Source organism: Centrocercus urophasianus, unplaced genomic scaffold (assembly GCF_019232065.1).
Source record: "Centrocercus urophasianus isolate 14NV4802_14NV808 unplaced genomic scaffold, USGS_Curo_1.0 seq_12, whole genome shotgun sequence".
NCBI classification, from domain to species: Eukaryota; Metazoa; Chordata; class Aves; order Galliformes; family Phasianidae; genus Centrocercus; species Centrocercus urophasianus.
The window spans coordinates 16,769,408-16,784,194 of NW_024884364.1; the positions used below are offsets into that span (position 1 = coordinate 16,769,408).

Sequence of the window (14,787 nt, forward strand, 5' to 3'; positions counted from 1 at the left end):
AGTAAATGCAAATGCGTTGACTTTCAGTAAAAAATATATATATTTTAAACACTAAAAAAAAAAAAAAAAAAAAAAAATTAAATACCTTCATTGAAGCATTCAGTGTAACGCATTGTTTAATAGAATTAATTTGGTCCAGGTAAAAGACATCTTGTGTCTGACAACTGACTTACACGTGCTTAGGCTTAGTTATTTTCTTCACGATAGAATGGACTCCCAGTCCTGTGGTATGTACATAAAAACCTAGAGAGGCTGCTTGGGTGAGACTCATTCTTCCCTTGGGAGACTCAGCAGAGACTACACAATTTATTTTTGAAGAATGGAAGTCAGCTTTTTTTTTTTTTTTGAAAACCAATTGTCAGGCTTGAGGTAAGATGATTAAATCAAAAGCTGAGTGCTCTCTGTAGCCCCAGATGTACCTTGTCAAAACTGTAGTACAAAATGGCCCAGCTATTTTATCGAAGAAGAAAAAGTAAACCCTGTTTTCTCCTGAAGCTTAAGAGCTTCATTTAGAGAGTAGTACTGCCACATAGCTATCTGCTATTACTATGCTTTGTGCAATCACCTTATTATTTGTGCTGAAGAAATGGGAGAAACTGAAAGAAATTCACCCAGCCAGGTGAAGTCTTCTTAGCAAAGAAGGGAGAAATGAATTCAACTGCCAGAAAGATGACAACCTAGGCTGTTCCTGCTGTGGAAACAGTTCAGACAGAGAAGATGATTCAGGCAGAGCCATAATGTTTTGGGTTGGCAGTTTCTGGAGGCCTCTTCTATTTGCAGCAGCTGTTCACCTGGACTGTGTGTGCTCTGGCTCATTTGCAGCAATTCTGATTTAACAGAGCCACACAATAAGCGTAATCCCACTGCCTCCTTTGCTTATTTCCTCGTCCATTGCTGTCTGCTACCATAACATCTTCCAGCCCTGTCTGTGATTAAAGCCAGTGACCAATCCAGGCAGCATCAGTGATGTTTTTGTGTCTTCTGCACTTGATGTGACCTCTCTAAGTCTCCCTCACAAAAGACACAGAGCTAATGACCACAAGCCTGGTCTTCAAATATTTAGCAGAACACAAGTTTGAAAACAAAGTTGTACATAAATATCTATGGTTTTAGAAGCTCAGTTAGTGCCCCTAGGTCAACATTCTGCCCTACAGCTGCTTATGCTACAGTATAATAGCATAAGCAACAAATATACAGAGTGGTTAGATTGGTGTCTGCAGATTGTATAGCTAGAAAGATTATCAGAGTGAAAAAGGATAACTGGAAATAAATGAAAAAAAAAAAAAAAGCTCACCTGTGTCCTGTGTTCACAGGAAAACTCCAAAGGGAGCCATCTCCAGGAAGAGATCCTTCCTCAGTGGCAGTCAGCCCTTAAATGGGGTCTAAGAGAGGTGCAGCCAGGCTCCACCCCTTCTGATCACGCAGCTGAATTGCCTTCACCTGTGCTCCTGCTGCTGACTCAGTGCTAGCCTCAGGTGATCAATCAGAGGATCAGGTTATGATCCTGAACAAAAGTTCCCATACACTTCCCCATTGTCAATGGGCTTAGACATGCTTTAGTTTAACAGTAGAGATTGTAAAACCCTCTTGAAATGCTTGTATGAGTATCTCTACATCAGTTTCTACTTATCAAGTCTGTCAGAGACAGGAGTGATCTTTGCCTCTGGCTGGATGCATGAACACTGCTACCAACTACCAAGAAAAAGAATGGACAAAATTCGCTATCAGATAATAAATGTTTTAATGTGGAAGGGGGGTAGCAGAATACGTTTCCGAAACAACACAGTTCTGCTCTTCGGTTTAGCATCCCTTAAGTTAAGATTTTTATTTTTCAATTTTAATTGCAGATCTTGTTTTTCATACCTCAGCAAAATTCTCCTACCTAGTTAATTGAGTTTGAGGGCTGCTTGTATGAGTGACATCTCCTCCCACTCTTTCTTACTCTTTGACTTCGTAACCTAACCTTTTCCTTCTGCTTTCTCCCCCTTCCCCACCAGTACCCAATGAAGAAATTGTGTTTAAAGACTCAGAAGTACTGCTCACAGCAGGATGCTGTGCTATGTTGCATTGAAAATGTGCAAGATGTATTTTCCTATTCTGTCTTTAAAGAATGAGTTATTGTTATAATCAGAATTTTACCTACTTGTCAGTAATGTGATTGATATGTTTTTTTTCCTAACTTTTTTCCCCCTTAGTTGAAATTAGAAGTTAATGACTGTTTTTCTGAAATTAAACATTATGCTATACACAGAAGTCTCTTAAGTAACTAGTTATATGCATCATTGAGACAGCAACTGATTTGGAAGGATGATGTCTTAAAAAAAAAAACAAAAAACAAAACAACAACCAAACCAACACTGACTGTTACTGTCTAATACCTGGTTTTCCTCATTCATATTTTTTCTGGTACTTTTACATTAAAACCAGATGAAGTTTCAGTCTTTCTCAGTTTTTGTTTTTGTTGTTGTTCTATTGTAGTGATTCTGTGCTTTGAAGTGACTAAAATGACTTAACATGATCATGGAATCATAGGATCACAGGATGGTTTGGATTGGAAGGGTCCTCAAAGCGCACAAAGCCTGCCATGGGCAGGACTGCCTCCCACCAGCTCAGGCTGCTCAGGACCCATCCAACCTGGACTTGAGCACTTCCAGGTATGGGACAGCACAGCTTCTCTGGGCAGCTGTGCCAGTGCCTCATTGCTCTCTGAGTGAACGTCCTCTTAACGTCTAATCTAAATCTCCTCTCTTTTAGTTTAAAGACATTCTCTCTTGCCCTATCACTTTCAGACCATTAAAATGTTGCTCTCCCTCCTTTTTATAAACTCCTTTCATGTACTGGAAGGCCACAATGAGCTCTTCCTGGAACACTCTCTTCTTTAAAATCTGATCTGTTTATTTCTTAGATAAAGCTATAAATAACAAAAGATGTGTACCATTAGCCAATCAATACAAAGAATTCCAAAGAGTGTCTGGTTATTTCTTAGCATAAGTGATTTTCATGGCATGAGATGGAGTTATCTTGAATCCTTGGATTCAAGAAGCTGCCAGTAGAGCCAGTAAATAGTTTCAGTACAAGATCAATGATGAAGCTAAAGAGCAGGAAACCTTACTTGCTAGATGAGAGTAGAGAAATGAAACAGAAGTGCACTTAAAAGAGATCATTAAGGAGTGCCATCATGGTCAACACACATTCTGTGCGAGTTTGTGTTTGCCAAGTAGCAGCCTTCAGAAATGTTAACTAGCAAGTAAAGCTGGTTTCCATTTTAGCAATTGTTTCTCCTGATGGCGTTATCTGCTATCGGTCAAACAGCAAGTATGGATGACAGCTTAATAGGTCATCTTAAACAAAATATACATGCAGAGCCACTGATTAAAGATTACATAAGTAAGCAAAGATGAGACATTTAATTTTTAGGTGGCTACAAGGGATTGAGAATTCCACAATGAATATCAAATCCTGACACAATATCATGTACACAGGCTGCTGTTCTCTAGGGACTTTGCAACTGCTTTACTGAAGAGCAGTTCATTTTCCAGAAAAAGTGTCCACTTTAGGGAAGCTCCCATTCTTTGCTTTTACTTAGGAATCTGGAGAGCCCTCCACATAACAGCATCTGCTGCCATCAACAGACTACTCTTAAGCCTTCTTTACTTGTCTTTCCTTCATAACTATAGCTGAAAATAGTTGGTTTTTTTTTTAGGTCAAATCTGCCTTTAGAGATGGTTCAAAATACCACTGACTTTTGTGCCAAAATCTAATGGAGGCACTTGAATCTTGCTTCTTCATTTCGTCATCGATCTAGCATTAACAGGCTTGCCCTAGTGAAAAGAGCCTTGTCTACTTTCCTCAGGAGAAAGCTTAACATCTCTACACCAGTGTAGAAATTTGAAATGTGAACAGAAAATTTAAGCCTGAAACAAGCATATCTAAACAAAAAAAAGATGTCTATATTGCTGAGAGATCCCTGCTCCCAAGCCCAAGAGGCAGTGTGGCCTGTGTCCACACATTAATCTCCATTTAGAGCAGTGGAGGCAACTGTGCCCACACTATATCACACCTAAAACAGGTACAGTGTTATTGCTATTTCAGAGGTTTAATAGTTCAAAATAGCTGAATTTGTGTGAGAAATGACCCAGAAAAATGGCAGATATAATAACATAATTCCAAGGGGGAGATAGGTTGCATTTTCATGGATATGGCATGGGGTTTGTGAGTCATAAGGAACAGAAGGGAGTACAGCAGATAAAACAATGTAGGGCAGAAAGATACGGGTATGGTCTCAACTACTGTGCTTATTTGGTATGGTCTCCTCATCTATAATAATTTCTGGATCCACATCAGACTATTGCCTTGTACGACACTTGGTTTTGCTCCAAAGCAAGGTGCAGGAACAAAACAGCATTGATGCAGTTTGGATGATCACGAGATCATCTTGAGAACAAATAAAGGAAGTGAGTGTAAGCACATCCCTAGAACCTACCTTATAACGGAAAATTGTACCTTATTCTAAATATAAACATCAACTAAAAAAGCACCCCCAAAAACAAAAAAACCCACAATGTTAATAGAAAGAAACCAAACACATACACACAACCACCCTGGTGGAGATGAAAGAAAACACACATTTCATCATTTCTCACACATCAGGGCCCTTTTTTTGCCATCAGCAACTGTCAGTCTTCAGGTAATTGCATAATATGTCAGTCCATGAGGACTGTCTCAAATACAGTCCTTGAGAGGAGTGAGAGTTGACTGAAAGAAAAAAAAATTAAAAGCCTTCAGTGAAAGGCAGAGTGAGAAAGAGCTTAATTTATAGCCTTAATGTAAAAATTCTTTGTGCAGAGGAGATAGTAATGATGCCATTATGTTGGGCAGGCCCAATACAGAATATTATTTATGTAGATGCAAGTGTTAGTGAGGACAGAATGTAAGTCATTTCCCTAGGAAAGAAATAAGCAGACTTAAAATGCAGCTTTTAAGAAGACTAAAATGATATTAGACTTCCAAAGACTGAATTTCCTGTTTTCTTGAGTGGATAATTATATTATTTGCTTGTTTTATCTGGTATGTTTGGATTTTTTCAATGTCATTGAAAAACATCAGTGTTGCCATCTGCTCCTGCCTATCCTTCCTAGGTGGCCCTGGTTCATCCCCTCACCATGCCTGGGCTGTCAGTGGGTCCCATCTCCTGGGCGTGGCTCTGTCTGCCCTGCTCAGGACCCACAAGCTGTGCCTGTCCATGAAGCAGAGCTCATGCTGGGATCACTTTGTCTCCCCACATACCCTGCCTGGCAGAGAAGCCTCCTGCTTTTTCTCACATGTCCAGATGCAGGATGTGAATGGCCGTCTAGCAGTCCTCCAAAAGAAATCTGCTGGTTACATCATCTGGACACGAATCAATTTTGAGATATAGTTGATGTGTTGGCATGTACATCTCTAACTGGTCAGTCCTTCCTAATCTGTTTGCACGCTTGGTTGTTCATGCTCAAGAGCATCCCTGATACTTATTCTATTGAGCTACATTTCTTAAAACAACTTTGAAGTCTAATTGAATCGTTCAACTTATTTGCATCCCCATCAAGATGGTAACACCTGCACACTTACAAAGTGTACAATATATTCTCTTTGCTAGACTGGTAAGGAAGAATACTAATTATTGCTGGAGTATTAATTAAACATTAAATGACAGCCAGGAGAGTCTCCTCCACAGCCTGTCTTGATGGTAGTTGTAATAATGACATAAGACATGTTTTCTAAGTAAAGTTTTCCAGCCTATGGTACACATTCCTTCTAATATTTTCACCCAAGCCACGTTTATGGCTTTGCATCTGTGGCAATGTGAGAAGCTTGTCCTGTAGCTACAATTTAATATAGGATTTAATATAAGGATTTAATATAGCGCCACCTGGAGGGAAATACTATAACTGACCAAGATGCATCTGTACAGTGCTGCACGTGGTCAAATATGCTTATGTTCTTTAGTGCTCGAGACAGACCACAGCCTGAAATCTTTCCCAAAGATCGTATTTTGATAGTAAGCCTCTCTGTTTGTTACTAGACCTCTCCATTTCAATTTTATCTCTTTAGTTTTCAAGAGACCCTTCTATTCCACAGCTCAGTGAATCATAGGCATCATAGTGAGGCACCATAGTGAGCTAGGAAATTTGTACTCTGTGGGGTCTCCACCACCACCTAGTAGCGTGGCTTGGCTAAGCCATGCTCATCCCTTAGCATCTAACACAAATCCAAGGATAAGATAATAAGTGCAGATAGTTAATTTTTTTTCCGCAAGGAACTTCATAGATAATCTTATGCTTAGTATGAATGAACTAAAGAGACTTAATGTATTAAAACAACAGTATTTTTTTTGCAAGATGAAGAGATAGGAATACTTTCCTTTTCTTCCATTGGAAGGATCAACTCTTCTCCAGCAAAGGATTTAGTTATGGCCCAATTCCATGTATCTACAGACTAATGAATATAGTTATGATGCAAAGAAATCATCTATGTGTACAGATGGCTGTGGTAATTACTGAAGCCCAAACATAGAAAGTTTTTCAGTCAAGACAGTGTCAGAGTATCTCACTGTGAGTACAGTCAGTAGCAATCCATGAATTCAGAAGACCAGGAAACTCAGACAGCTGAGGACAAGGAGAACATGGTCTGCCTGAAATCTAGCTGCTGTCAGATAGAGGAAGATGGTGAGATTGGAAGGAAGAGAGAAAATGCAATGTGATGTTGAAGTCACGCTACTCTGTTGACCGAATGATACACTGAGCACTGTTGTCCTCCATAAGAGGTGGGAAGTAATAAGCAAAGAACTTTTTGTCCATGAAAAGGTCCAAGTCAACTCTTCTGCTCTCATCATTACGCTGCTATAGCAGCTAACTACAGACAGCAATACAAAAGTCACTGTTACCATGGGCAAAAGGAGTGAAATTTAATTAAAATAAACATTTATTCCCAGAGAAGAGGCTTCTAATTCTTATCTGTTTGCCTAGAATTGTTATTGCAGACTTGATTATGTAGTTACAAGTACAGTACTTAAAGCTCATATATTCTATTTTGAAGGTCAAAATTCTCTGAAATTTATTATAGCCGTGCTTGTGATTTATAGCTGCAGAGATGGGAAGTTTTCATCAACCCAGGGGAAACTGTTAAATGCAACCACACTTCAATAGGCACAAAATACTCTTTGGAGGAATTCCTGGTTTTGATTTCTCATAAAACATCCATCAAATTGTAATCACTTCTTATTGCTGCACAAGCAGTAGCTTTTTTGAGTTAGGTAAGCCAGTTCAGTCCTTCTCATTTAATATGTCCTAAATTTACACAATGGATTTGACCTTTCTATGACTCTCTTAGTTCTTGTTTCTGCTCTCTTTTCCTCTTTCTCCAGCAGGTCAGAGCCCTAAAGTTCCTTCATTACTGTAAAGTTTTGCCCCTTCATATGCCTTAGCTGTTGGCCTCCATGAAGTTGGTACATGTGCTTGTATTGATATGCATATATTTAACATATGTTACATATATATGTGTACAAACATTTTGTCCCTGTCTACACTTCATAGTGACAATCTTGAGAGAATAAGCTATATACACAATGCAATATTCCCTGTGGTGAACAATGACTTTTTAATTGTTTAGCATCTAAAAATTGCTGTGACTGCTATTGGGCCAGATGACTTGCTACTTCATGTCTGAATGTTTTGCCATCAAATCTTTGTATTTCTGTCTGAAAAGCAGTTCAAAACCTGAAATGGTCTCACTGTCAGTGAATTCAGCGGAATAATAGTTTCTTACAGAACACAGTGAATTGGGCTCAGAATGGCAACAAACCATTTCCAGGGAATAATAATCAAAATTCTAATTAAGTTGTCCTCTTCTTCACTGTGGTAAACCACATATTCAACTTTGGACTGCTTGCCCCTTAAAGCAAAATTTTCAAAGTTCAGCTTGCATTCTGTCTAAAAAACGGTGATTAGACTTATTCAACACGGCTACTTACTGGCATGCTAATGAGGTTTTCCTAAAGACAAAGCCACAGCTAGTGGTTAACAGAAATCTTTCCACCTATCAATGAAGCCAGTGCATGGGAGACTTTAGGTTGGGTCTTTCACAGTGCTGTGCTGCTGATACATCATGATAGACCAAACCATACTTGCTACATAAAAGCTGGCTATCCAGTGTTCAGGCTCCATATCTCTATCCCAGTATTAAGAATGCATTTGCAGTTTTTTGAGATGCACAGATGTAAGAATCAAACCCAGTTTTATAAATTCCACATCTGAGTAGTCCTCCCAAATTACAACAGCATACATTCCCACTATAGGCAAGGGGAACTCAAAAATAATTTCTCATTCTTACGAAGTATCTGCCTGTGTAGTTTGCATATTCCCATGTGCATTTTCTTCCTCCAGGAACTGAAGGAAAACAGAACCAGGAGAAGGAGATGACCACCAATTTTCTTCCATTGCTAAATTACTAATTTATAAGAAGAAGCATTATGAAAATTAAGTATATATCACACACATTCCTAAACTTTTTTGAAACAAGCTTATTAAAATGAAAGATGTATGTACTGGGGGACTTGCCCATGTGCCAGGAGTAGCTGCCTGGGAAACAAGGCCTTTTCCCACTGCAGACATCCAACGTCAACTGGAAAAAATACTTTGTTTTGTTCTTGTATTGAAATTCTGACAATTGGAGACTTTATGGCAATTGGAAACATAACATAGTAGCAGAGAGCAACGTTGTGCCTTGTATGCATAATCAGTTTGTGAAAACTGAAAAAAAAAAATTAATAGAACCAGCAGACATTTTTTGTAGTATCACTTCATACAATAGTTACACAACAATGTATCACATTGACTGATCCACCTTGCTAAACACCATGACAAAGTAAATGAGCATTTGTACAAAAATGCCAAAAGAGTTTAAGCTTAAATTAGAGAGTCTGTAGCCTTTGTTTGTGACCATAAATTATGGAAAAATCCTGCAGGGAAAAATGTAACATTAAAAAATTCTTTAAAAGCCAACAGATATGACCCATCAAATACTAAAAATGTATTGAACTATACTATATACCTAACATTACTCACTTAGGATGCTATAACATTCCAACAGTTTCTACAGTTATCTCACAGGTTAAATGAGCTCCCACAGACGGACACAGGTCAAATGACACACGGACTGTCATTTGAAAGACTAAGGTATAAAAATGTTTTCAATTAATAAAATCAGTGTCCCTTTCATCCTGAAGCTACAAAGATTTCCTCTCTGTTTCTGGGTGAAGGGCTAATACACGAGACAAGCCACAGAATCTGTCAGGACATATGGCTTCTTTCCCATGAATAACTTAAAGAAAATTAGGGAAGAAAAGAAAAAGTCCTACTCTTTCAGATCCAATAACCTCAGTTGTAACTTCTAACAGCTATGTATCAGTAGGTTATAAGAGGGCTAAGTTTTAATCACTGATGTCTTCTTAAACACAAAAATGGTGGTCTATCACCCTCAGATGTGCAATTGGCATAAAAATCTGTGAGCATTTAAGAGACGTTGTATGCAGTATAAGCCCTTTCTGACTGTAATGCAGCTCAAGAGGAATCTCAGTACTGAAAAGTCCCTCTGCAAGCAGTGAGTGCCTCCTGCCTGAGTTTATTCTGTTAGCCCTTTCTTTTGCTGTCTGGATGAAAACAACAACAACAACAAAAAACCAAAAAACAAAACAAAGCAAAAAAAAAACCCAAACAAGTAATTGGGAGCCTACAGAGGGGAAGAAAGGATGGAAGGAGGAAATCTGGTCGTGTATATTTGCAGGTTTCTCTGAAGAGCTGTAGAAGAAAAAACTTGTGGGAAAAAAATTGAAGCGATAGAAGCCCAACTATTTTTTCCTTAAGAAAGCAGAATTTCTGACTTACCTAATTTTTGTTATTGTATTGTATTAAAATTTGCCAATAACCTAGAGTTGGTTGCCATTTTTTCCCCATTTTTTGCTCTACAAGCAACTTCCACAATTAAACTGAAGAAACTTCCAAAAATTTATGATCAAGTGATTCTACCAGATCTGCCAAATCATGTAAAAGAAAGAAGACACAATCCTGCCTGTGAACCGTGTCAGTAAAGAGGCAGAGGTTAGGGTACCAAGAGCAATATGCTTACAGCACCTTAAAACAAGCAATGCTGTACCATTTGCTGTGTTCAGACAGTACCATTCCCAGGAGTCACTAATGCTTTGAGCAGCATTGTTGATTACTCGCTTCAGTGTTCTTCTCTTATCCGCAGGAGCTCCCTGCTTGCTAACTCCCTTTCAGCTCAATACTGTAGAAAAGTGAGTGTCTAGCATCAGCAGATAGCAGCACATATGTTTGTGAAAAAAATATAAACCTTGCAAAATGTTTTCCTCTTGAGTCAGTTGATCTTAACATTTAGCAGTTTATAAATCAACAATTAATTGACATTCTGCCCTGTTCTCAACAACAGGGAGAGAAGTGATGGATGGACATAAGTTTTTGGAAGATGAATTCAATCAGAGTTGTAAACACAGCACCAGTTTGGAGCAGAAGCCAGTACTAGACACATTGAAGGGCATGTGGAACCCTCTTTCTCTTCTTTGACTACTGCAACTGATCTTCAAGCTAAGGTCCCTAAAATGCATGCCCAAACTCAGTGTTGTAAGTCTCTCTTGTCTTTCCTCACCACTGTCAGCAAATCTCTGTGGTTTGAAAACTGGAATCATAAGTCCCGTGCTTGGCTTCTCTCAGGTTGGTATGTGTGCTCATGCACACATCATGTATACACATGTATGGACAAGTATGCAGATCGGTATGACTTAACTTTTCAGAAGGGAAAGAAGAGAATCAGTGAAGAGCTACAGGAGTCTACACTGATATATGCTTTTTCTTCTGAGTAAAACTTGGAAGTTTATTTCACACTGTGGTTTCAAGTTCAGGTCAGTCATATTTAGCAGCCATGCAACTGATACTCCCATTCATATTTTCCCTTATTTTATGAGAATAAGGAAGCATTTTCTCCATGTATATACATGCTATTTTTTTTTTTTTTTTTTAAAAAAAAAAATAACTGACTCCTCATTTTTATTTTCCCCATGTAAACATCTGCTATTCCAGGTTGCTATTCCAAGAACAAAATAGCTAATAGTAGAAAGCATAAATGTATGTAAAATTACACTGTCTAACAGTGCAAAGAGATACAATCTCCTAAAGTTGATTTTCATAATGTGCAGAAATCCAGTGGTTGTCAGGTGCCATCAAGCATCCAACTGTTACAGTGACTGTATAAAATTAATAATCTCTCAAAAAAGGCTGCCAGATTAAGCTACGCAAACTGCACCAATTGTGCAGGTTTCTATTGCTTAAGTAATTGCAGGGTTGAGAAATATCATTTGTGTAGTTTGGGGTGACCTTGTTTCGTCAGAATCCACAAGTGGAACTAAGGTGAAAACAGATGAGTGTTCACTTGTTAACATTATAAACTGAAAGGATTCAAAGCCTGCCTGGATTTTCAGATGTGAGTGCCAGCATCCACAGTCAGTCAGCATACCAGATTGCATGTGCACAGCATACACATATCTATGCTGTATACATAGCACCAGCAAAAATTAAGCAAAGGAAAAGCAAACTCAAAGAGATGCCGCCACACGAAATCTCACCTACAATCAGGTTAACAAAACAAGTAAACACGTTTGCAAGGCTAGTATGATCTAGGAAGATTTTCATTCCTCAGTCCAACTTTAGGATAAAGCAGAAGCGGAGTCCTGCTCTGTCTGAAGCCCCAGTATTTCAAGTTCTCAGCACCAGAGAAGCTAATTAACAAAAACCAAAGGATGATGGAAAGAAGCCAGATAAGCCATAAACCTCTCCAGATATAAGCGCACAGCGAGCAAGATAATAAAAAGTTAGCAGGATTTACCGTTTTAATTATCCAAGTGGGCGTTTTGTTTGGGTTGGAGTTTTTGTGGAAGCGCCGGGAGCTGTTTCCCCGAGGACAGGTCCGTACGCATCCACACCGCGGCACACCGCGGAGCGCAAAGCAGTAGCCACGGCTCCCCCTCCAAAAAAAAAAAAAAAAAAAAAAAAAAAAAAAAAAAAAAAAAAAAAAAAGGCGAAGAGGAAAAAAATAAAACCGCAGGGAGAGGAAGGAAGAGGAGGCACCCCGCCGGCCGGGCAAACTCCGCCGGTTTTGCTCCCGCAAGGCTGATAGAGGCGGCTGCTCGGCGCAACTTGCGCACCGGGCGGATGGAGAGGCGGGCACCAGGAGGCGGCGCGGTGCGGCTTCACCGCGGCCCCCGGGGGCTGCCCAAGGGCTGAGCCGGACACGGCGAGCGTCCCCCCGTGGATCCCGGGTATCCAGCACTGGGTGGAAGGGATGCTGCGCGTTCGCCGCCTTTTCAGTCTCCGCCTTGTGCCAAAGCAGTGGGTGGGAGGGGAAGTCTGTATCAGTCTCTCATCTGCCGCGGGTTTTTGGATCCTCCGAAGTGCTGCTGTCTTCCTCCCAAATATTATGAGCCGGCTGTATGTGATGCGGTGCTGAGATGGAATATGTGCTCAGCTCTCTGCAACGGTTGCATACCATCTGGCAAAGCTGTGTGTTTAGACCAGGAGATTTGGAAATGGCCAATAGTTTGCCACTCCTAAGCCATGACTGAAGATACTCAACTGCTATCCTTGAGGTGAGCCCCGTGCTCTGCAGCACCCACCATCAGTTGAGCATCTATTTAGTGCCTTCCCTCTGCCTCCCTGGCACTCAGTGCTGGGTCTGCGTGTGCAGCACATTCCTGCAGTTGCTTCTAGCATGGCATCCCAGGAGACTGAGCACAACGTGGGTAACCTATCTGCAAGCACAGCTTTCTGCTTCTCTTACACTTCATGAAATTGACTTTCCTCGTGGACATTTTACATTGGTACTAATTGAACTCTATTCCCCCTTTCATCATTTCATGATGTTTGCGGTTTGCTTGGATCTCTGCTTACGTAAGCATTTGCTTTTGAAACAAAAAAAGAAATGTACTGGGGGGAAATCAACCCCTATATGCCAGAGCACCTGTCTAGATAACAACCCTAACACTTTCTCTCATCCTATGGCAGCACTGTAGTTCCATCAGTTTCCTCAGAGGCAGTCTCCCTTGGTCATTTGGCAACTGACAGCACCTGTGGTGGCTGCTTAGGGCTTGTCTTTCTGCAGGCCTTTAAGGTTCCAGCTCTATATGAGCTGAATGCAAGTTAAGGCTCTACTGAATAAAGTCTTCTTCCTCAGCCACCAATTGAGTGCATCTCCTGCTGAGTTTTGATTAAAAGAATAAAGTTTTAATCATACAAGTGACCTTAGCAATAAAGGAGGTTAAACAGAACAGCCTTGCTCTGTCCGTTGCTCCTGGTGAGTAGGAGATGACTGTTTATTATTAACCTGCATTCACACTGTAGCATGCTTTTGGGCTTCAATTGATGCCATTACAGTGAAACTAACGGAGGATGTGGAAGTGCCTCTCTAGAACAGACAATTTAGTATGTTATTTTTCTGTTTCTGTGAACATAGAAAAAGATTTTGTCCTAGGGAAAAAGGCTTGAGTGACATTGATACTGACAGAAATTCTCCAATAATTCCCAAAACAGCGTGCTGGAGCATTGGTTGTCACAGTGTGAGCAACTAATCTTTCCAGTTCCTTCTTCAAATACCTCCTTGGGGCCTCTTGCTTCCTGCGGTGTGATGCTCACAACACACTCGGGAACTGCTCCTTGGTACTCTGTGCTTTGTGTTCTTTTGGTTTTAAAACATTTTTTGGTTTTAAAACATTGCCCAGCTTCAGATTGCACTTTTTTGAACAAAGCTATCCCTGCCCAGCACAGGGGCATCTTGGCCAGCTGCTGTCTCTCACAGCAGTAGTTTTGATGATAGCAAGAAAGGGCTTTGATTATAACAAGTAGCAATTTAAGGCTTATTTCCAAGAGTAATTTTTCTGTTTTGCTGTTTTACATAGGAGCAGTTACACTGGGTCAGAGAAGAAGTTGTTCAAAGTCCATTATCTCCTCTCAGAAGAAAGCTGGTAGTGAGTTGGAGAAAAGTACATGACCTGAGAAGCCTTGTCCTGTATACTCTTGTCTTCCTGAAGCATAGGCACTACTCCCTTTGTGAACATTTTTATTATTTTGGTATCCACAGTGCCTCTTCAGCAAGCTGTTTGGTTTAAACTTTGTGGTTTTCTGTTTTGTTTTCTCTTCTTGTGTGTTAAACTGAATGTCACACAGCTGTGACAATTTTCTTAACTGATATTTTCATTAGATGAGATACACCTATTGAAACCCCTGTACTTGAAAAATTCGCAGGCCAGTGAACAGGTAATAGTTGCATCCAGGGCTATTGCAGTTACTAGGGGGAGAAAGGCCTATGCTTACATACTTTGATCTCAATTCTTTGGAGCCAGTTTTTTGTTTTGAGTTCCATGGAACCTGTCTTGTTAAAATCACGATCCTGAACTCAGGCACTATGACACTACAAATAGTAATAATAATAGATTATCTGAATATTTTAAAATAAACAATACGTTGGCATGGTGTCTTGGCAGTGGTTGCAGAATACTGATGTGTTTTGTGCCATCACTGCATGCATTTTAGTTCCTTTCTGAGTAACTTTATGCAATGTAACTTTTTTTTTTTTTTTTTAGATGAAAAATAAAATAATATGATTAAATGAAATCAAGATCGCAGTCCTGCTTGATTCTCAACAGCATTCACCACAGTGATGAGAGACCAATTTCTTAGATTCACAGAA

The 14,787-nt window shown here is 39.8% G+C and overlaps 1 protein-coding gene across 3 annotated transcripts in view; it reads right to left on the minus strand.

Annotated features, from left to right (window-relative positions):
* Window positions 1-12,057, minus strand: part of HTR1F (5-hydroxytryptamine receptor 1F) — a 113,008-nt gene extending 100,951 nt beyond the window's left edge. For all 3 annotated transcript variants that reach the window (XM_042810911.1, XM_042810913.1, XM_042810912.1), the window contains exon 1: window positions 11,932-12,057. The gene's annotated coding sequence lies outside the window, so the exon portion shown is untranslated. The remainder of the gene's footprint in view (window positions 1-11,931) is intronic.
* Between the last annotated feature and the right edge of the window lie 2,730 nt (window positions 12,058-14,787).